Source organism: Panthera onca, chromosome X (genome assembly GCF_046562875.1).
Source record: "Panthera onca isolate mPanOnc1 chromosome X, mPanOnc1 haplotype 2, whole genome shotgun sequence".
NCBI lineage: Eukaryota > Metazoa > Chordata > Mammalia > Carnivora > Felidae > Panthera > Panthera onca.
Genome location: NC_138357.1, coordinates 26,295,131 through 26,315,167, shown reverse-complemented (window position 1 = coordinate 26,315,167; position 20,037 = coordinate 26,295,131). Strand labels below are relative to the sequence as shown.

General features: G+C 38.6%; 1 pseudogene; it reads right to left on the bottom strand.

Annotated features, from left to right (window-relative positions):
- LOC145713709 (large ribosomal subunit protein eL18-like) overlaps positions 1-19,931 on the bottom strand; it is a 60,030-nt pseudogene extending 40,099 nt beyond the window's left edge.
- Positions 19,932-20,037: the final 106 nt, after the last annotated feature.

Here is a 20,037-nt window from a genome sequence, read left to right as displayed (position 1 = left end):
TTTTCTTTCTAGGACTCCTACAATATGAATGTGAGTATGCTTGATGTTGTCCTAGAGTTCCTTTATTCTCATTAAACAGAATTTTTTTTTCTTTCTGTTCTGTGTGATTTCCAGTACTCCACCTTCCAGATCCCTGATCCATTCTTTTGTATCATCTAATAAGCTGTTGATTCCCTCTGGTGTATTTTTCAGTGATCATTCTATTCTTCAACTCTGTGATTTCTGTTTGGCACTTTTTTATGTTTTCTCTTTGTTGAGGTTCTCACTGTGTTCCTTCAATCTTCTGAGTTTGGTATATTTGTGGTCATTATTTTGAACTCTTGATCAGTTAAATTACTCATCTCCATTTCATTAGGGTTTTTTCCTGGGGTTCTATTTTTTTCTTTTTTTGGAAAATAAACTTCTTTCTCCTCATTTTGTTTGACTTTCTGTGTTTGTTTCTAGAACTAGGCAGAACAGCTACCTCTCCTGGTCTTGAAGGAATGGCATTATGTAAGAACATCCCTTGTGTTAGACTGCATGTTCTGGTGGTTTTAGCTGGTTGGCTGGAGCTGGTTCAGGCATGAGCTGTGTGGGACAGGGTGTCCTGGGCCACACCATGCTAGCGCAACCTGGTGAAATTACTGAAACTGGAGTGGGAGTGGGATGGGTGTGTCCTGGGGTGTGCTTTGCCCAGGCCACCTGGCAGGACAGCTAGAGTTAAGGTGGGCATGGACCAGGGTTGTCTTGGTGCACTTTGTGCTACAGTAATTCTGATGGGACACCTGGGTTGTGCATGGGCTTTAGGGCTCCTGGGGCATGGTGTACTGGGGCCATCTTGTGACTGCTGGAGCGGGGGTGGGCACTGGTGGAGGGCCACCTTAGTGGGAACAGCTGGAATTGGCACAGGATAAAGGCTTGGGGCTCACAGGGGTGGCCCTAATTGGCAGGCCAAAGTGGTCCCAGCTCCTATCTGTCCTGTTAAGGTGGAGGGGGGAACATAAACAATGGTATTTTCCTGCACCTTCAACCTTGGGGAGTTCTAGTAGTTCCCCAACTCTTTGCACATGCTCTAGTGTTAGCAAATGGATTATCTTCAATTACAGTCTAGTTGCCCTTTAAATTGATGTTTTTTTTTTTTTAGCAGTGCCTCAGGTTGGATGAGTCTGCATGAAGTCCCCTCAGTGATATTCCTCCCTAGTAGAGGTCATTGCCTTGGGAGTGGGCTTTTAATAATTACTGTGTCTCTGTTTTTCCTACTTTTCTCTATGTGGTCCCTCTACTATTTCTTGTGCAGATACTGTTCAATTAGCCACTGGTTCACAGTGCCTGTGAAAGGAAATGAGTTCTGGGGCTTCCCATGTTGCTGTATTGGACATGACTATTTGTAATTTCAATTGTTTTGTAGGGATTTCAGACTATGAGAAACATTAAAAATGGTTCACATATATGATTTTCCCTGAAATTATAGTGTTTATCTTGATCAGTCTAGGTCAGGTAGGTGAACTTGTGGCTGCATGAGTCATGACATGGAGTTATCACCTAGGATGGATATATCTTTGTGGGGACACACTATTCTAGTATATACTTTTCAGTTCTGTAGATTAGTTGCTCACTTTGGTCAGGTACATAAATGTTACCAATTTCTCAGACACTAATTTACACTAGATTAATTCAAAAGGGATCAATGTCTAAAATCTGCTGGTTTATTGTTTACAATGATAAGCATAACTATCAAGTAGACTGCAACACTTAGCTTGATGATCATGGGGTTTCCTCCATATTTGTAAGTTATGCTGGAAGTCTATATTATCAGATGATTGGTGAACATGTAATGAAAACAACTGGAATTAGTTGGATGATTTTCATGGAATTTTGTCTGGTGCCTGTCTCCACTAAATCATAGATCTGACCAGGGGACTGGAAAGTTACCATCCATTCATTAGAACACCCTCTTCATTGGATAGGTTTTAATGGAAATTCCGATTTGTACTTTCTGATTCTTGCTTTCCTATGTTTCAAAGTGTTCATTGATCTTCATTTGACTCATTAAAAAAAAATATGTTTAGGCTACCTACTAGGTTATAGGCAAGATTTGCTCTTGCTTTTGGAGTGAAAGACATTTTCTTTTATAGTATGACTTTTGCACATGTATTAGCACATGTATCATACATTGATTTTATTATTTTGGGTCTCAGTTCTGGGGAAATATGTCATTGCAGGCATGTAATATTAGGAGCATGGGTTTTGTGTTTAAATAATCAAGGTATTAGTTCTGGCTTCCCCACACATTATCTGTGGGCTCTTATAAAAGTTATTTAGCTTTCTTAAGCCCTAATTTGCTTATTTAAAAAATGGAGATGATACTGTTATTTAACTTACATGATTGTGGTGATGACTGCCTAAGATAAAGCATACTAAGTATGCACAGCATGTAGCACATAGTAAGTACTGAAAAGTTATGTATTGTTTATTACTATATAAAAAGTGTAGAAGAGAAAACTTTTTATTAGCACCATTAGTATTGTTTATAACATAAATATGTAAATGGCTATTGAAAAGATCATCAGTGAACAACTTTACTTTTAGTGTAAATGGAATCACTTCTACCTTCACTTAATATGCAACAATTATTAGTGCCAATTTGAAAATTAGAGCTGGTAACATTGATAATTGCTCCTCTTACACCTGAATGATTTTTTATATAGCTAGAAAAAATAGTACTGCTACTTATAATATTTATTCAACACTTGGCAAGTTGAATTGGTCCAAACATAAAACATTATTTTTAGGGAAAGCTGTTATCTATCTGGTCATCTATGTAAAGAAATAGATCAATGTGGCTTTTTAATATTTCAAGGTCATGCCAGAATTTTCTACTTTCTTTTTATTTTCTATTACTGACCTAAGAAGCAATAATAATTATATACAAAATTGTTTACCCTCATAACTATATCCCCTTAATATGTATTTTTATTTTTCTGTATATTCCATGTGTAGTCTTAATTCTATGCTTAATTCTATGTTACTGTTTTTACTTTCACATATAGAATATGTTTTGTTTCTGATCAGAGGCAGATGATGCCTTCAGCAACCAGAAGGCAACATAGATCCTGGAAATATCACAAATGCCAGTACACACATGGTGCATCCTTGGTGGTATTAGATGTGTAGCTCTAGTAAAGAGCATCCATGGAAATAGCTGAAATGTAGAATGCAGGTAGGTGGGGGACCAGATGACAGCTTCTAAAAACATAATGGAATGAAAGCACAAGAGGCAGTTGTCATATGAATTGAGTAATATAATTCAACTGAATATGGCAGGACAGGGTGACCTGGAATAAATCTTGGCCAAGCAGTTGATTAGTAAATAACAGAGAAACATCATTTGTCAACTTCATCTTTGTTTTCCCCCTCACTATCCTCATTGAAATTCTACCTGTTGTTCAAATCCTTCTTTCCAGATAAAGTCCCACCTTCTGCAAGAAGGCTTCTTTAATAGTAATAAGGATGATATGATGAAAATAACAATTACATATATATGATTACATTTACATATATATAAGAATATATCTATGAATACATATACATACATATATGAGAATATATATTATTTTTAGAGCGAATGAGAGAGCAAGTGGGTGAGGGGGCAGAGGGAGAGAGAGACAGAGAGAGAGAGAGAGAGAGAGAGAGAGACAGAGACAGAGACAGACAGAGAGAGAGCATGACAGAGAAAGAGAGAATCCGAAGCAGTTTCCATACTCAATACAGAGCCCAACACAGGGCTCCACATCATGACCATGAGATCTGAAATCAAGAGTCAGACACCCAACAGACTGAGGCACCCAGGCGTCCCAAGAATATATGTATTCTTATTTCATCTTTGCAACAACTCATTGAGGAAGCGGATCCTCAGAAATGTTAAGAAACTTGGCAAGTCATTCATCCAAAGTAGCGTTGATGACTTAAGACTTGTGGAGAATAAGGTACCTATGAAACATCCAGGTAAAGGTTTCTAGGAAGTTGTTATTTAGGTGAATCTGAAGTTTAGGACACAGAGAAGGACTGGAAAGTTGTGGGAGTCTTTAGCAATTAATAATGGTAGTTGAGAATAATGGAATAGGAGGATAAGATAGAAAGAACGTCTGAAATGATGGAAAGTGCCTGGGAAAAAAAAGGGTCTGAGGACAAGACTCAGGGAGATGCCAGTATTTAGGAGTGAATGGAAGCACACCAGGTAGCAAAAGGAAACTAAGAAGGAGCATCCATAAAGACAGGAGAAAAGTCAAGAGAGTTTGGTGTCCCAGAAGAAAAAGGAGGATTGGATTTCAAAAAGACGGTGGTCAACATAGTCAAAGGCCACAGAAATTTCAAGTCAGAAGAAACTTGGATTAAGAGAGGGGAGAGGGTCACTGGTGGAGCCCTTAGAATACTTTTTGTAGCTTTATAGGTGGAAATTAAGGTACAAGGAATGTAGACAAGAACATTATACGGCATAGAAAAAGCTTGAACATGTTTATACCATGATGGGGAAGGAGATAGTAGAGAGGAAGAGACTGAAATAGAGAAGAGAGTGGAGAGAACATGAATGAATTGAACTCCCTGAAGAGATGGGAGAGGCTGGAATCTAAATCATAGGTGAAGGAGTTGGCTTTAATGTTTAGAAGAGAAACTTTAATGTTTACTGTGAGAGCAAGTGAGGCAGGAACTATGCAAGACAGTAAGCTAAGCTTGAGGACAGTATGGCAACTGAGAAGTAAGAGAAGGAGCTGAGCAAAGGGCAGCTCCCTTCCCCCCACTTCATGATGGTAAACCTCTCTACATGGCTTGTGGTATCCTCTGGAAGCCCCCAGAAACATATGAGATTCAACATTCACAGTTCACTTTTCCCATACATATTCACAAACACGGTCTCATCATCCATCAGAGTATTCCAGTTTCAAATGCTGAAATCAGAAATGTCTTGCCCTCCTCTTTACAGAATCATGTCTCTCATCCTCACTGTAGCCTCCTGCCCTTGATAGCTCCTTATTTTTCCAGAACATCTTGGTCTGGCTTCCCTTTCCTCCTTATCCGCTCAGCTATCACAGTGGTTCTCTTTCTAGAGCCCCTCACCAGTCTTCCCCAATGGTTTGAGCTTTGTAATCCTCCATAGCTACCGGGTTCTCCCTTTACTCATGTACAGGGTACACAACAGGCTGTGTAAGGGTGGACAGCTTTTCCCTTCTTCCCTCCTAGGTTTGTGGCTGGCCCATTAATTAAATTGATGTAAGACAAGTTAATAGGAGAAAAATTTAATGTCATATGTCCCGGAGCTCCATAAAAATAGGAGACTCAAAGAAGTGTCCAAAGCAGCCACCTTTTATACCTTCTATATAAAGAAACAATATATTTGTGAAGAATTGAGAAGATGAGGTTTGTTTTGGGGGTAGTAAATTAGTGAAGAAGTGACAAAGTTTGTTTAGATAGCCTTTTCAGCCCTAAGTTCCCTATTCATGGAGATAAAGATACCTTCTGCCCTTCTGTTTCAGGAAGAGTACTTTTCATGTGGGAGATTTATTTCCTCCTTTTAGGGGGACAAAGGAGGATTACAGTGTCCTTTCTGTACCAGTTGTTTCTTAAGTAACTTTATTTCAAAATAATAAGTATGCCAGGGTGGCATATTCTGCTCTACCTCAGTCCTGCCTTTGAAACTTGCATGGAATTTCACAATGCAGAAGCTTAGTTGGCAGATCATTCTATTTAACTGAACTAATCTCTTAGTCTTAAAAATAGGTCAGTTCACTTAAACAACTGTGTTTCATTTCAGGAGGCAGTGATGTAGGTAGGCTCCCAAAATTAGGCCTATATGGTGTAAATATCTGTACCAGGTATTTAATAAGAAGTATTTCGATGAAAACAAAGGAAAACAATGGTTAATGGTTAGAGCAGACTAAAAAAATCCCATCTGAGTCCTGAGGAAAAGTAAAAACAATTCTAGATGTCTAGCTCAAAGCATCTTTAGATGGAGTGAAGGCAGGCAGTGGAAATTTTACAGATTTTCCTAGTTTGTAGTTTGAATGTCTCTGGTGATCTTTCTGAGTGGCCCACACAGCAATAAGACATGAAAATTGTCCATACATGAGCTGTTGTAATTTCTCTGAAGTTTATATCAAGTTGCCCAGTTTTAGCTTGCATGGCTTCAGGAAAAGGGCAGTTTTAGTTCTCAATCATTTCAAGTCAGAAATGTGGGAAAAAAACTGGAAATGTTAGTTTGGATAGTCGTGGTCAGATATTGGAAAAAACTGGAAGAATTCAGGATAGTCTAGTCCAGTTTACAGGTAGACAACAAAACCTCAAAGACAATGAATAAGACTAGAATCTGATATCCACAAGAGTGTGTTACAGATTTTACTGAAAACAATTTTTCTCTCTACAGTTACCTCTATTTCTATCAAAGTAAGACTAATTTGTTTGCAAAGTAAGTCTAGTCTCATTAAACTTTGCCTGATTATTTTCATAAATACAGCAAGAATATTGACTGACCATATAGGCTCTTTTAAGTCTGTTTCACTGTTAAAAGCCTCTTGAAGCTAGGAAGCCAAGCCAAGGGTTTAATATCAGACTTGACCTGCAGTACCTACACATTTGGGTTAATTCCTCTCTTCTTGAGGTTCCCCAAAATATCGTAAGTTTCCTGAACCTGCAGGAAGAAACCTTCCTTACTCACCTGATAAGGTTGCCCAGAACCCTGTAAACAAGGTACCAGGCTATTTTTCCAAGGAGATTTATTTGTTCCTTAAAGTCAGCTTTAGCTCCTTAAAGCTTTCTGGTAATATCTGAGTCTATGTACATCTTTTTCAAATATGATATTCCAGTCAAAGCCTTGGTAATATAACCATTGTTTTTAATTACATCATGTTACAAGGAGAACAGATTCTTATGGAACCTATGCAAATAGCTATACTACCACAAAAATAAGAATACTCACTAAGAGTTTATGAATTCTGGTGAGACCAGGTAGGGAAAAAAATAATTGTTTTATCTTTGTTCACAAAGGTATACTTTACCAAACTGGTGATAGTTTAAGAGAAAAGAGAAAACATTTTCTTAAATTTAGAAAAACAAAACATTAAAGAACCAATGTTTCAAGAAGTCATTTAAATCATGTAGTCATCTTTATCAGTTCATTCAGTCCCATGTAATTAATTCCTTTTTTCTTCATCTTTTATTAGCAGTTTAACGAAGATGTCATGTTCTTCATTAGAGTTATGTAAATTCTTACCCAGTCTAGTAGTGTGATCTGAAAGTTATCAGAAACATGTACTTGTTACAGCCCCTTCCATGAGTCTCCTTGAAGATGAAGTACTTTTCCAGGAACATTTTTACAAAAGCATCAGTTAAACGACAACTGTGTATAAATGGCAAAAGACTTAAAAATGGCCATGATTAAAGATCTGATGAGTTCATTATAATGCAATTGACAAGAGATTTGGTTATTTCTATGACGCACATTTTAATATGGAATATTAATAACTGGAATTAATAACAACATTACATGTCAGAATTTTAGGAATTTTATATAACTTCTGTTAACACTTATATTAATAACTCGTACCCATATGAATTTAACCTTAAGAAGGTTAAACATCACTTCTTAGAATGACAATGTTCCCCATATAATTTAACATAAACAAGCCTAATTAGTTAAACATCTCTTTTTCTAGGAGAGAGAACAAGACTTTGAGATGTTCCATGGACCCTCTGGAAATCTCAAAGTTAGTTCAAGACCCAAATGACTTCATTTTGAATTTGATTTTGGGTAGATTTGTCAGAAATATCAAATGGTTTAAAAGTACTCGATTAAATAGGATTGTAGATCACTATAAAACAATACTTAATTATCCATTTAACCAAAGTGACAGTTTAAATGCAGGCACAACTTAAACGCAGATACAAAAGGTTACATAGTTGTAAGCAAAACTTAGCTCTTTTAATTAAACGTTGAGAAGACTCAGTTTTAAGTAATCAAAGACCTAATAAGACTGCATGAAACAGTAAATTATTTTGATAAAGCACAGATTTAATCTTTGTTTTCTAGTCAGATTACTTAAAAGGTAAAGAAAAGCCTTTCACAATCTGTTATCAGGAGCAGATCAATAGTCCAAGAAAGCTTTGTCCTTTTAGCACATGAAAGAATATTAAGTTTTAGTTTTACATAAACATAACTACACAATTTTTTTAATTTTTTTAATGTTTATGTATGAGAGAGAGACAGAGCATGAGTGGGGGAGGAGCAGAGAGAGAGGGAGACAGGCTCCAGGCTCCGAAGCAGGCTCCAGGCCCTGAGCTGTCAGCACAGAGCCCGATGTGGGGCTTGAACCCACGAACCGTGAGATTATGACCTGAGCAGAAGTTGGACGCCCAACCCACTGAGCCACCCAGGCGCCCCATAAGTACAATTTTTATTAAAATTATTTTTTAAAGCTCTTAAAGAAAATTATTCAATTTTAGCCAGCTTGACAACCCAAGGTAAGATTTTTTCCCCCCTCTCTCTTCCCAACTTTCTATATCCATTTAGTTTGTTCTTTATTCTCTTGTCATTCAGACATAACCAGATTTTATATTTTATACAAAATTACTATTTTTCCTTTAACAAAACACATCTTCATACTTCGTACCTATTTTTAGTCAAAGATACACCCTACTTTTTTTGCATAGAGATGTTTCCCTTACTATTTCTGGTAGCTTTAATTTTATTTATTAAATTAACTCATTAATTAATTTTGAATTAATTAGAATTTTAACCCTTAGAAACTTTAATTTCTAGTAAAACCTAAGAAGTAAGCAATTGTGAACTGTTATACCAAAATTCTTTAGATTGGCAAATTTATGAATATATTTCATGATTTCCAGAAGCTTATACTTTTTTTTATAGTATAATTTTTCAGTGTGGCACAGGACATATTTACTGATAGATCCAAATATCTTTAGTTTTTCTGTAATAAGAATCCAAAAGTGGATATACCTCTTTCAGTAACTAATAATTCAGAATTTTATCTTATTTGGAAATGGTCTATATAGTCAATGAATTGCCATCATTAACCTAACTTATTAAAACTTTAAAGTTTAAAGTTACCAAAAAAGATTTTAGAAACTACTTAAGTAGAGATGTTATAAAATATTATTGAAAAGTTTACTTATAAACTTTTACCTCTTTTACATCTATTTAAATCACATGTTTTAAATAATCATATTTAGATTACTCATGAAAATTTCATGAGACATTAAAGCAGCTAGTCATTGTCTTAAATTATTTTTCTTGCTGACAAATTTTGTAACAGAGATAACATGAGGTTATTTGACTAATAAATCCAGGTAGAATAAAAGTTGTATATCTGCATTATATTTAATGCTGATAACTCTGAAAACGTTTCTTTTTTAATTAAACCAGTAACATTAAAGTAGCTTTTATTTACTGAAGAGTATTCCAGATCATGTGAACTTGACAAACATTTCAGTTAGGTTCAAATATATTTGTGAGAGCTTAGAAATATTTATTTTGATAAGCACTTATTTCTCTTTAACACAACTAAATGGAACCTTTAAAAATTTAATTTTGGCAATAGCATCTTGAGGTGGGAAAATATCACATATACATGACATACATCTATAGACATACATAAACACATAGAGACTTTATAGCTTTTGTTTTAAAATTTTAGCCATGAATCAATTACAGTAATACAAACTCACTAGTTTAATAACCATTGGATCCAAATTATGTTTCTGCAATTGGAGTAAATTGTCTACCTGCTCAGATGGCTAAAAATTTTTACTAATATTTGTGGAGAAGACTCTTAAGAATTGTATTTGTCTATGGGGTGCCTGGGCGGCTCAGTTGGTTAAGTGTCCGTCTCTTGATTTCGGCTCAGGTCATGATCTCACAATCATGACATCGTTCTCCATGCCGGGCTCCAAGCCAGCTGTGGAGCCTACTTAAGATTCTTTCTCTCCCTCCCCCTATGCCCTTCCTTGCACATGCACACGCATGCTTGTGTGCGTGTTCTTGCTCTCAAAAAAATTAAAAAAAAAGGATTGTATCGGTCTTTGATAAGTAATCTTATGAAGGCTGTGGACTAGCGTTTGGGCAAAGGAGCCTTTAAAAAAGTTTGTATATTAAAAAACTTCTTTCCTCCCTTTTTTTCTTTAGTCTCAGGTGATTGTGGGCAGTGTTTTATCTACTGGGGTGTTTACATTTCAAAAGGATGGAAAAATGTGTTTTCTCCTGGGAGTTTTGTGGTAGATATCTCTATTATCAGAAGTGTAGAATAATTACTATTTAAAATGTTTCCTCTTTTTCTTAAGTACAGGACAGTTTTGTTTCTAAAGTCCTGATCTTTTATAATATCTACATGCATTTTGAGATGAGTAGGGGAGATTTAGGGTAAGTTAGGTTAGCTTGGAATTACTTCTAGAGCATCATACTTTACATGCTCCAAGAGAAAGAAGCTTACTTTACATACCCCAGCAGGAGGAAGAATTTCTCCCTGACCGGCAACAGCCCAACCAATGAGAATTCAGCAAAACAACCTCTCCCAGCTTCCTCTTTTCTTCTGTAGAAGCAGGCTCCTCTCCTCTATTCTCCAGACTTGCCAATGGTTTGTCATAGTTTGCTTGTCCTGAATTGCAATTCTTCTGCTATTACTGAATACACTAAATGTCTGGTAAAATAACTGGATCTTTTGTTTTCTAAGGTCAACATTACATGGTTGTTACAAGAACCCACTTGAGCCCCTTGTGCTCTTTGCTTCTGAGTCGTCTTCTTCCTTTCAGTTCAGTAAGTCTCCTCCTTCATATGAGCTCCCTCCTTTTCGTTGAGCTCTCTGACTTTATTCAGGAGCTGTTCTTGTTTTTGTTGGTTTTTTAAAAAAAATGTTGATTTATTCATTTGAGAGAGAGAGAGACAGCAAGAGGCAGAGAGAGAAGGAGAGAGAGAATCCCAAGCAGGCCCCGCACTGCCAGTACAGAGCCTGATGCAGGGCTCAAACTCATGAACTGTGAGATCATGAGCTGAGCTGAAATCAAAAGTTGGATGCTTAACCAACTGAGCCATCCAGGTGCCCCTTTGTTGTTTTTATGAAGGAATTGCCCTTCTTGGGGAGTACTCTTCTATTTCTCAAACCTCTGTTTTTGAGTAATAGGATTCCAATCTGCTAAATTCTCTCAGGAGGGACCTCTTTCTTTTACCCCAGTTTTATGCTTAAAAACTATGGTTCCTCTTCATGTGCATTTTTAACTAATTAGGCCAATTTAACCAAAAATAATTTAGAACCAATGGCTATCATGGGGTACTTTTGATCTCCCCAACTTGCTTTTCTTAGAACCAGGGCTCTCAAATAAAAAAAAAACCAAATGGGAACCCTATATCAATTGGTATTTTGAGGCTTCCAAATATATTAAGGACTCTAAAATCCCCTCTTTACAAATTACCATTTCTTTTTTTTAATGTTTTATTTATTTTTGAGGGAAAGAGAGAGAGAGAGAGAGAGAGAGAGAGAGAGAGAGAGAGAGAGAACACAAGGTGGGGAGGGATAGAGAGAGCCAGAGACCCAGAATCCAAAACAGTCTCCAGGCTCTGAGCCATCAACACAGAACCTGATGCAGGGCTCGAACTCACAAACCATGAGATTATGACCTGAGTCGAAGTTGGAGGCTCAACCGAGCTGCCTAGGCGCCCCTACAAATGACCATTTCTAAGTTAACTGAGGTAAACAACTGAAAGAAGACAAAAAACTTCAGAGGTCTCTTTCTCCCCATCCTCTTTTATACCCTCTCTATCCCCACCTCTTTTCACCCTCCACTTCCTTATTCTAATTCTTTCAATGAACTTCCCTCTTTCTCTGAAATGCTCCTTGTTCCCTTCTCTGAACCGATTAGAAGAGGCACCTTTAAAGATTTTTTTTAGTTTGTTTATTTAGGGGCGCCTGGGTGGCTTAGTCAGTTAAGAGTCCAACTTCGGCTCAGGTCATGATCTCACAGTTCATGAGTTCGAGCCCCACATTGGGCTCTTCGCTGACAGCTTGGAGACTGGTTCCTGCTTTGGATTCTGTGTTTCCCTCTCTCTCTGTCCCTCCCACACTCGTGCTCTGTCTCTCTCTCTCTCTCTCTCTCTCTCTCTCAAAAATAAATAAAAATTAAAAAAAATTTAAAGTTTATTTACTTATTTTTTTTTTTTTTTTTTTTTTTTTTTTTTTTTTTTTTTCAACGTTTATTTATTTTTGGGACAGAGAGAGACAGAGCATGAACGGGGGAGGGACAGAGAGAGAGGGAGACACAGAATCGGAAACAGGCTCCAGGCTCTGAGCCATCAGCCCAGAGCCCGACGCGGGGCTCGAACTCACGGACCGCGAGATCGTGACCTGGCCGAAGTCGGACGCTTAACCGACTGCGCCACCCAGGCGCCCCTATTTACTTATTATTGAGAGAGAGCAAGCAAGCACACACCGGGGAGGGGTAGAGAGAAACAGACAGGGAGACAGAATCTGAAGTAGGCTCCAGGTTCTGATCTGTCAGCACAGAGTCTGACATGGGGCTTGAACCTACCAACTGTGAAATCATGACCTGAGCTGAAGTCTGCTGCTTAACTGACTGAGCCACCCAGATGCCCCTAAAACTACATCTTCAAAATTAGACCTTCTGGGGGCACCTGGGTGGCTCAGTCGGTTTAGCATACAACTCTAGGTTTCAGCTCAGGTCATGATGCCAGGGTCAGGGGATCAAGCCCCATGTCAGGCTCAGTGCTGAGTGTGGAGTCTGCCTAAGATTCTCTTTCTCTTTTCTCTCTCTCTCTCTTAATCACACTCTCTCTCTCAAAAAAATAAATTAGACCTTATGAGGATCCTAATGTTAAGCCCTTAATTTCCCATGTCCCCTGGGCTAAGGCTGAACTACAAGCCATAGTCAAAGATTTTCCTGGAGTTATTGAAGATTCTCATAGTTTTGCCAAGGAATTTTTTAAAATTAGATTTGCCAAGGAATTTAATATAGTCATCCAGACTTACCAACCAGGTTCCTCAGATTTGTACCAGCTAGTTCACATGCTTGTTGACAAAGGCCAAGCCCAACACTGGATGAAAACAGCTAACTGGGATGATCCTGAAGAAATCTCTAGAACTTTATATGAAAGACCAACTCAATGCCGTTTTATATGATCACACTGGGCAATTGCTGAATGACTTCACCTGGTAGTCCCTAGGGCTTTCCCAAAACCTGTTGATTGGAATAAGATTCATGTTTGCACTGAAAAACTGAGTGAATCTGTGTATGACTATTATAGTTACCTCCGAACTGTTTTTAAAGAAAATTCTGGCCTCCTTATGGATGTTGAATCCACTCGGGTAGCCTTCAACTCTATGTTCATTAAAGGGCTAAACTGGGATCTTTCCCTTATAGTTAAAAGGGCTAGGATGGAATGGGAAACTTTGTCCACTCCAGATTCAGTTAATTTAGCAAATTGGCTCTCCTATACTCTAGAGGATTCAACTAAAAGGAGGACCAGTAAAATCCCTGATTTTCAGTTCTAACAAATGGAAGCCCCTAAACAAAATCAAACCCCTCTGCCATTGTTGCAAAAAACCAAGACACAGGAAGAAAGACTGTTCTGAATGTAAGCATTCTAGGTGCCTTCAGTCCTCTAGGCTTTCCAGTGCCCTCCTAACCCCCAACTACAGAACTGTGAGTAACTACAGGGGCTTTTCCCAATGTTTCCTCTTAAATTGCTTAGAGAATTTTTATCAACATTGGAGCTACACTCTCTATGCTTGACCCTACTGTTATCAAATAAATAGCCCTTACCTCGAAGTACTGAAACGGTTCGGAGTGGGGATCTCTAATAAACAGGTTTCTATCTCTCAACCTATTCCCTTTTGTTTAGGCCCTCCAAGAGATACTCATAACTTTGCTTCTGAGATTCCTTAGAGAAATACGATGCTGGAGTTTTTCTACTGAAAGGGGGAGAGAATTCTAGAATTTGATAGAAACCAAAATAGCCAACCAGGAAAATCAGATGACATTTCACCATCTTTTATTTGCTCCATCAAAATTTACAGTAATTGATTTCCCTGTGGATAAGGTTAGTAATATTTCTTTGCCTTTACTTGGGAAGGAAAGCAGTGTACCTAGACAGAAATGCCCCAGGGTTTTACCAAAAATCCTTCCTACTTCTCCCAAAACTTTTTAATTTTTTTAGAGAGAGAGAGTGAGAGAGTGTGTGCATATGTGTGAATTTGGGAGGGTCAGAGGGAGAGAGAATTCCAAGAAGGCTCTGTGTTGTTAGTGAACAACCTGATGAGGGGCTTGTTTCTACAACCGCAGGATCATGACCTGAACTGAAATCCAGAATCGGATGCTTAAACAACTGAGCCACCCAGGTACCCCTTCTCCAAAATCTTAAAAGGGATTTAGGTGATATAAAGTTACCTGGAATCTCTACTTTATTACAATATGCAGATGATTTGTTTCTCTGCTCCCCTTCTCAGGCCTCTTTGCAGGAAGACAGCAACCACTTGTTAAAACTTTTAGTCTTAAAAGGACACAAAATCTCTGAGGAGAAACTGCAGATTGCTCAGACTCAGGTTTGATATTTGTGGTGCCTGATTTCAAAACGAGGGCTGCATTTAGATCCAAAGAGGACTCATGGCATCCTGAACTTCCCCGAACTAAGTGCTAATTACAAGGTTTTAGGCTAATTACAAGTTAGCTTCAGCCTAACTTGGCTCATGTGAAAATTGGATTCCAAACTCTCTTTCCCTCACTGTAATAATCTGAACCCTGCCACCATTCTTCCTTCCTCTATGGACAATACTCCTCATGACTGTGACTCTCACAGATCACCTCCTGACTCCTTATGATCACTTATAGGAAACTCCTTTGTATAACATTAATTTTCCATGGTTTACTGATGGTTCTTATTTAAAAGGTGAAAATGATAAATATGCTGGGTATGCTTTTGCAACTCCTTTTAAAGTAATTGAGGCAACACTTTTGCCCTTGGCTGAATTGGCCAAACAGATGAATTGTATACTCTTGATCACACCTGTATTTTAGCCAAAGGGAAAAACTGCAAATATCTATACTAACAGTAGGTTTGTTGGAGTAGCTCATGACTTTAGAATGCTATGGAAACAGCAAGGTGTCCTTATTTCCAGTGGAGACAAAATTAAAAATGGCTTTTATGTCCAGGAATTATTAGATGCCATACTCTTACAGACACTTTGGCCAGTATCAAGTTCCCTGCACATTTTAAACTTGATTCTCTTGAGGCTAATGGAAACCACCTTGAAGATTATTTCTGCAAAGAATGCTGCTCAAAAAGGAACAACTAAACATCTGTCTTGATCCAAAGGGATGTTCCCCCAAATGATTATCTAGAAAAATTGACTAGAGATGTCCAACAATTGGCCCCAGAAAAGGAAAAACAATATTGGAAATCTACTAAACATTGGTTCAATAAAAAAAGAAAACTCTGTGTTGGGCTAAAAGAATAATCCAGTGCTTCCAGAGACTCTAAAGTTCCCATTACTGATTACTCTACATGCAGTGAATCATTAGTCTACTGATAAAAACCTTTATGAGCCAATACTAGTGGGTGAATATGAGCAAGGTCACAGAGTGCTTACTTTGCTTGCCCACCTGTCTAAAATATAATTCAGGAAAACCTGTCTGTACTGCTCCTCGACACTTTAAATTGCCCAGTGGACCATACGAGTTTTGGCAGATGGATTTTTTTTTAATTTAAATTTAAATTTTTAATTTTTATTTTTCAATATATGAAGTTTATTGTCAAATTGGTTTCCATACAACACCCAGTGCTCATCACAAAAGGTGCCCTCCTCAATACCCATCACCCACCCTCCCCTCCCTCCCACCCCCCCATCAACCCTCAGTTTGTTCTCAGTTTTTAAGAGTCTCTTATGCTTTGGCTCTCTTCCACTCTAAACTCTTTTTTTTTCCTTCCCCTCCCCCATGGGTTTTGGTTAAGTTTCTCAGGATCCACATAAGAGTGAAAACATATGGTATCTGTCTTTCTCTGTATGGCTTATTTCACTTAGCATAACACTCTCCAGTTCCATCCATGTTGCTACAAAGGGCCATATTTCATTCTTTCTCATTGTTTGGCAGATGGATTTTATTTAGCTTTCCCCATCTCATGGATATAAATATGTATTGGTAACGGTTTGTGTATTTTCTTACTGGACTCCTATTTTTGTGCCTAAATTCCTATTAGAAAAGATCATCCCTACCTGCAGAATCCCTCTTGAACTTCATAATGACCAGGGAACTTGCTTCAACAGGTTTGTGCTTTTGGGCCAGTGTTGCAACACTTCCGTTGTGCTTATTACCCTCAATCCTCAGGGCTAATAGAATCCACTAACAGCATTATTAGGCAAAGTTTGTGGAGATCCTTCAAATACCCTGGCCAAAAGCACTCCCATTAGTGGTTCTAAATTTCAGGTCTACCCCTTTTGGAACTCATTAACTCTCACCCTTTGAGATAATCATAGGATGACCAATGTACTTGGCTCCTGCTGCTTTTGATCCACAGTCGGTAAAGGGGGATTTCCTTTAATATTGCAAAGGCCTAATTGCTTTTGTTGAAAATAACCATATTTTAGCAGAATAATCTTTCCACAGCACACTCCCCGGAGACAAGGACTTTAAATATCAACCTTGCAGCCCAGAAATTTCTCACACCTTGCAGCCCAGAAATTTCATCTATTGGAATGACATCTCCAGAAAGACTGTCTTCAACACTGATGGAAAGACCCCTATCAGGTACTGTTAACCAACTCTTGTGCTGCCAAACTTCAAAGAAAGGACCCTTGGATCCATGTGTCACATCTACAGAAAGCACCAAAACCTAACTAGATCTGCACACCAACTGATGACTTGAAAAAAAAGATTTCTAGGAATCGAAGCAAATGACAGTTGGAGACGGCTTTCCCAAGATGACCAGCCCAGACCTGTATACATTTTTCTCACTGTTGCTTCTAACCTTATTTTCTCCCTTTTTTTTCTTGGCCCAATCTATTGCAGAAGAGGAAAACCTTTCCAACTATTAGATCTGTCACCAGAAATCCAATTTATTCTTCTCTATTTAAATATGATTTTTTCCCCCTGCATCCAAGGGAAACACAAATGAGTTTGATTACAGAGCCCTGGAAAGCAGGAGGAGTTGTAAGGGATAGAGCAAAGTGAATCCTACCACCTGTCCTTGTGCTTCTGCTAACTTTACTTCCTGGATTTCAGCGTTCACATGAGTAACATGTATACCCTGGCCCTGGAGATCAGGCCAGAGTGCTCTTGGTAAATCTTGTAAGGAAAGAGAAGTTGAAATAGGCAGCTGGATGTTTAAGGGATTTTCTGGGGAAGGTGGGGGAGTTTTATGAGCTAAGGGAATTTGCTGAGGAGACAGGGCTGGATTTTAATTTTAATTCTAATTTTTTAAAGTTTTTATTTAAATTCCAGTTTTGACATGCTGTGTAATGCTAGTTTCAGGTGTACAATTAAGTGACATGGCTGGGTTTTATTTTATTATTTACTTATTCATTTCTAAAGTTTATTTATTTATTTTGAGAGGGAGAGAGAGAGAGAAAGAATGAGCAGGGGAGGGGGAGAGAGAGAGAGAGAGGATTTCAAGCATGGGAGCCTGACATGGGGCTTGATCCCATGAACAGTGAGATCATGACCTGAGCCGAAATCAAGAGTGAGAGCTTAACCAACTGAGCCACCCAGCTGCCCCAGGGCTGGATTTTAAAAAGAGGAATTTATGTTGGATGTGGACTTTAATTTTTGTTCTAAGTCTAATTTCTGTTCTTTAACCTTGTTAAGACAGTCCCTAAAGGTACTAATTATTCTCCTCTATATCCACTTCATAATTTGGTCTTTCCATAGGTACCTATAATAGTTGTTTAGGATGAGAACTCTTTAAATTTTTTTTCAAATGTAGAAGTTTTTCTAATTGAAAGGATTTATTATCTGGCAATGATGAGTAGGATCTTATATTAATCTCAATAGAGACTCAAACCAATAAGACTTTTTATAGCTTAACCATGGACATAAGAGGCATCCCAAAAGAGGGTACAAGCCCTCACAAGATCCAGAGGGTTCACTCCCAAAGTTAGCATAAAAAAGCAAAAACCTTTGTTGTCACCAGTGGTAAGAATGATGTAGTGAAAATGGTGTCTCCAGTTTCCCATGAAAATGTGAGATGCCTCCAGTCACAGAGTCACTAATCTGGAAAGGTACTACTGGAATGATACTTTTCCAGCACTAACAAGACAACAGTGGTTTAGACAACTGAGGCACCTTATGACAAACTCCTCTGAGACCTAGCACAGTTGGACAAAGAGAATGTTGCCTATGACTTCATGTGTTGTATTTCCAAGCCTATTTGGCCACCAGATGCAAGCCAGTACTTGTACCTTCTGACTGGCAGAGACCAGAGAGAATATTCTCACTGGTCACAAGGCCACACTCTCAGGACAGAACAAGATGAAAGCAAACCTCATCTGGTTTTTACATAAGGGACCCACCGCCAACTTTGTCTAAACAGATGCCAATCTGTTCAGAACTGTGAACTCACCAGTCTGGGAAGCATTCAACCCAATGGTTTCCCTCCTTATGACAAATGATAGGGACAAAAGAAAACAATGACTGTCCTTGGGAGGAAAGAGAGCAATAGAAAACAGGAGTATTCGTAATAAATCTTTACCAGTCACTATACCCAAGGAACTAGTTTACACAAATATATTCTCCTGCTAAACTAAATTTAGAAAAAAAAAAAAAAAGGACTTTCACCATTCTCACTTCCACCAGACCCTGTGAGCAGAGATCCAGGAGACTGATGTGGTAAGAATTCTTAGTTTCTACAGGCTCTTGTCAGATTCCCAGGATCTCTCAGGTGCCATAGCCCCAGATTCAGCAATATCTGGGTAGTGGAGGGCCCCAGGTTGGATGCCAAAACTGTAGAAGTGGAAAAATTTTCCCTTCTTACCTTCTAGGTTCTTTGGCTGGCCTAATAATTAAATTAACATAAGTAGGATTTACAGGAGGAAAACAAATTTAATTTCTTATCTACAGGAAATCCATATAAATATGAGACTCAAAAAAGTGACCCAAGCAGGCAACTTTTACAACTGCAAGAAAAAAAATTGTGAAGAATTGACAAGACAAAGAGGTTTGGGTTTGGGGTCGTAAATTAGTGAAGAAGTAATAAGGTGTTTTATATTGCCTTCTCAACCCTGAATTCATTCCCTATTTCCAGTGATAAGGGTGCCTTCTACTCTTTGGGAATAGACAGGGTACCCTTCATATGGGTGATTTATTTCCTCCTTTCAGGGGCACAAAGGAGGGTTAGAATGTCCTTCTTACATCAACTGTATCCTAAGTAACTTTAACTTAAAGTAATGTGCCAAAGTGACATATTTTGCTCTCCTTCACCTGGTTCCCACTGCTGCCCCAAAGTTCAGCTTCCTTCCTTTCCCCACAGCAGTAGAGCAACCGTAGCCCTTCTTTCTCTGTCCTGCCCCTTTTCTGGGTTTTGATAGATGCCAGGCATGCACCCTATTTATCTTCCTGAACAGGGGGTCCTGCAACTCCAGTCTTCACCTCAACTCTTTCTCTCCCTCCCCTAAAAGTTCTCTGACATTCTTGTACCACCCTTCCTTTTAGACCAGGAGTGTGTGTGTGTGTGTGTGTGTGTTTGAAAGTCCCATCCCAGCCCGTTATGTGCATGAGTGGCAACTATTACTATCTCCAAAGAATCTGATGTGCCCCCTCCCAGTCTGGGCTCACTGTAGTACCCGGCGCTGCCGAGCGCTCTGCTGGCCTTCCAGGGGGCGCTCGGCCCCGGACCGTGCCTCCCAGAACACCTTGCGGTGGCTCCTGTGGCTCAGAACTCTGTGACGCATCGTGCCATCTTTGCCCTTCACGTAGTGGGCATTGGTGTGGTGAGAGAACGTTTTTCTTTCTATCTTTTTTAAGGAAAACAAGGGAGTGAGGGAGAAAAGTCAAGGA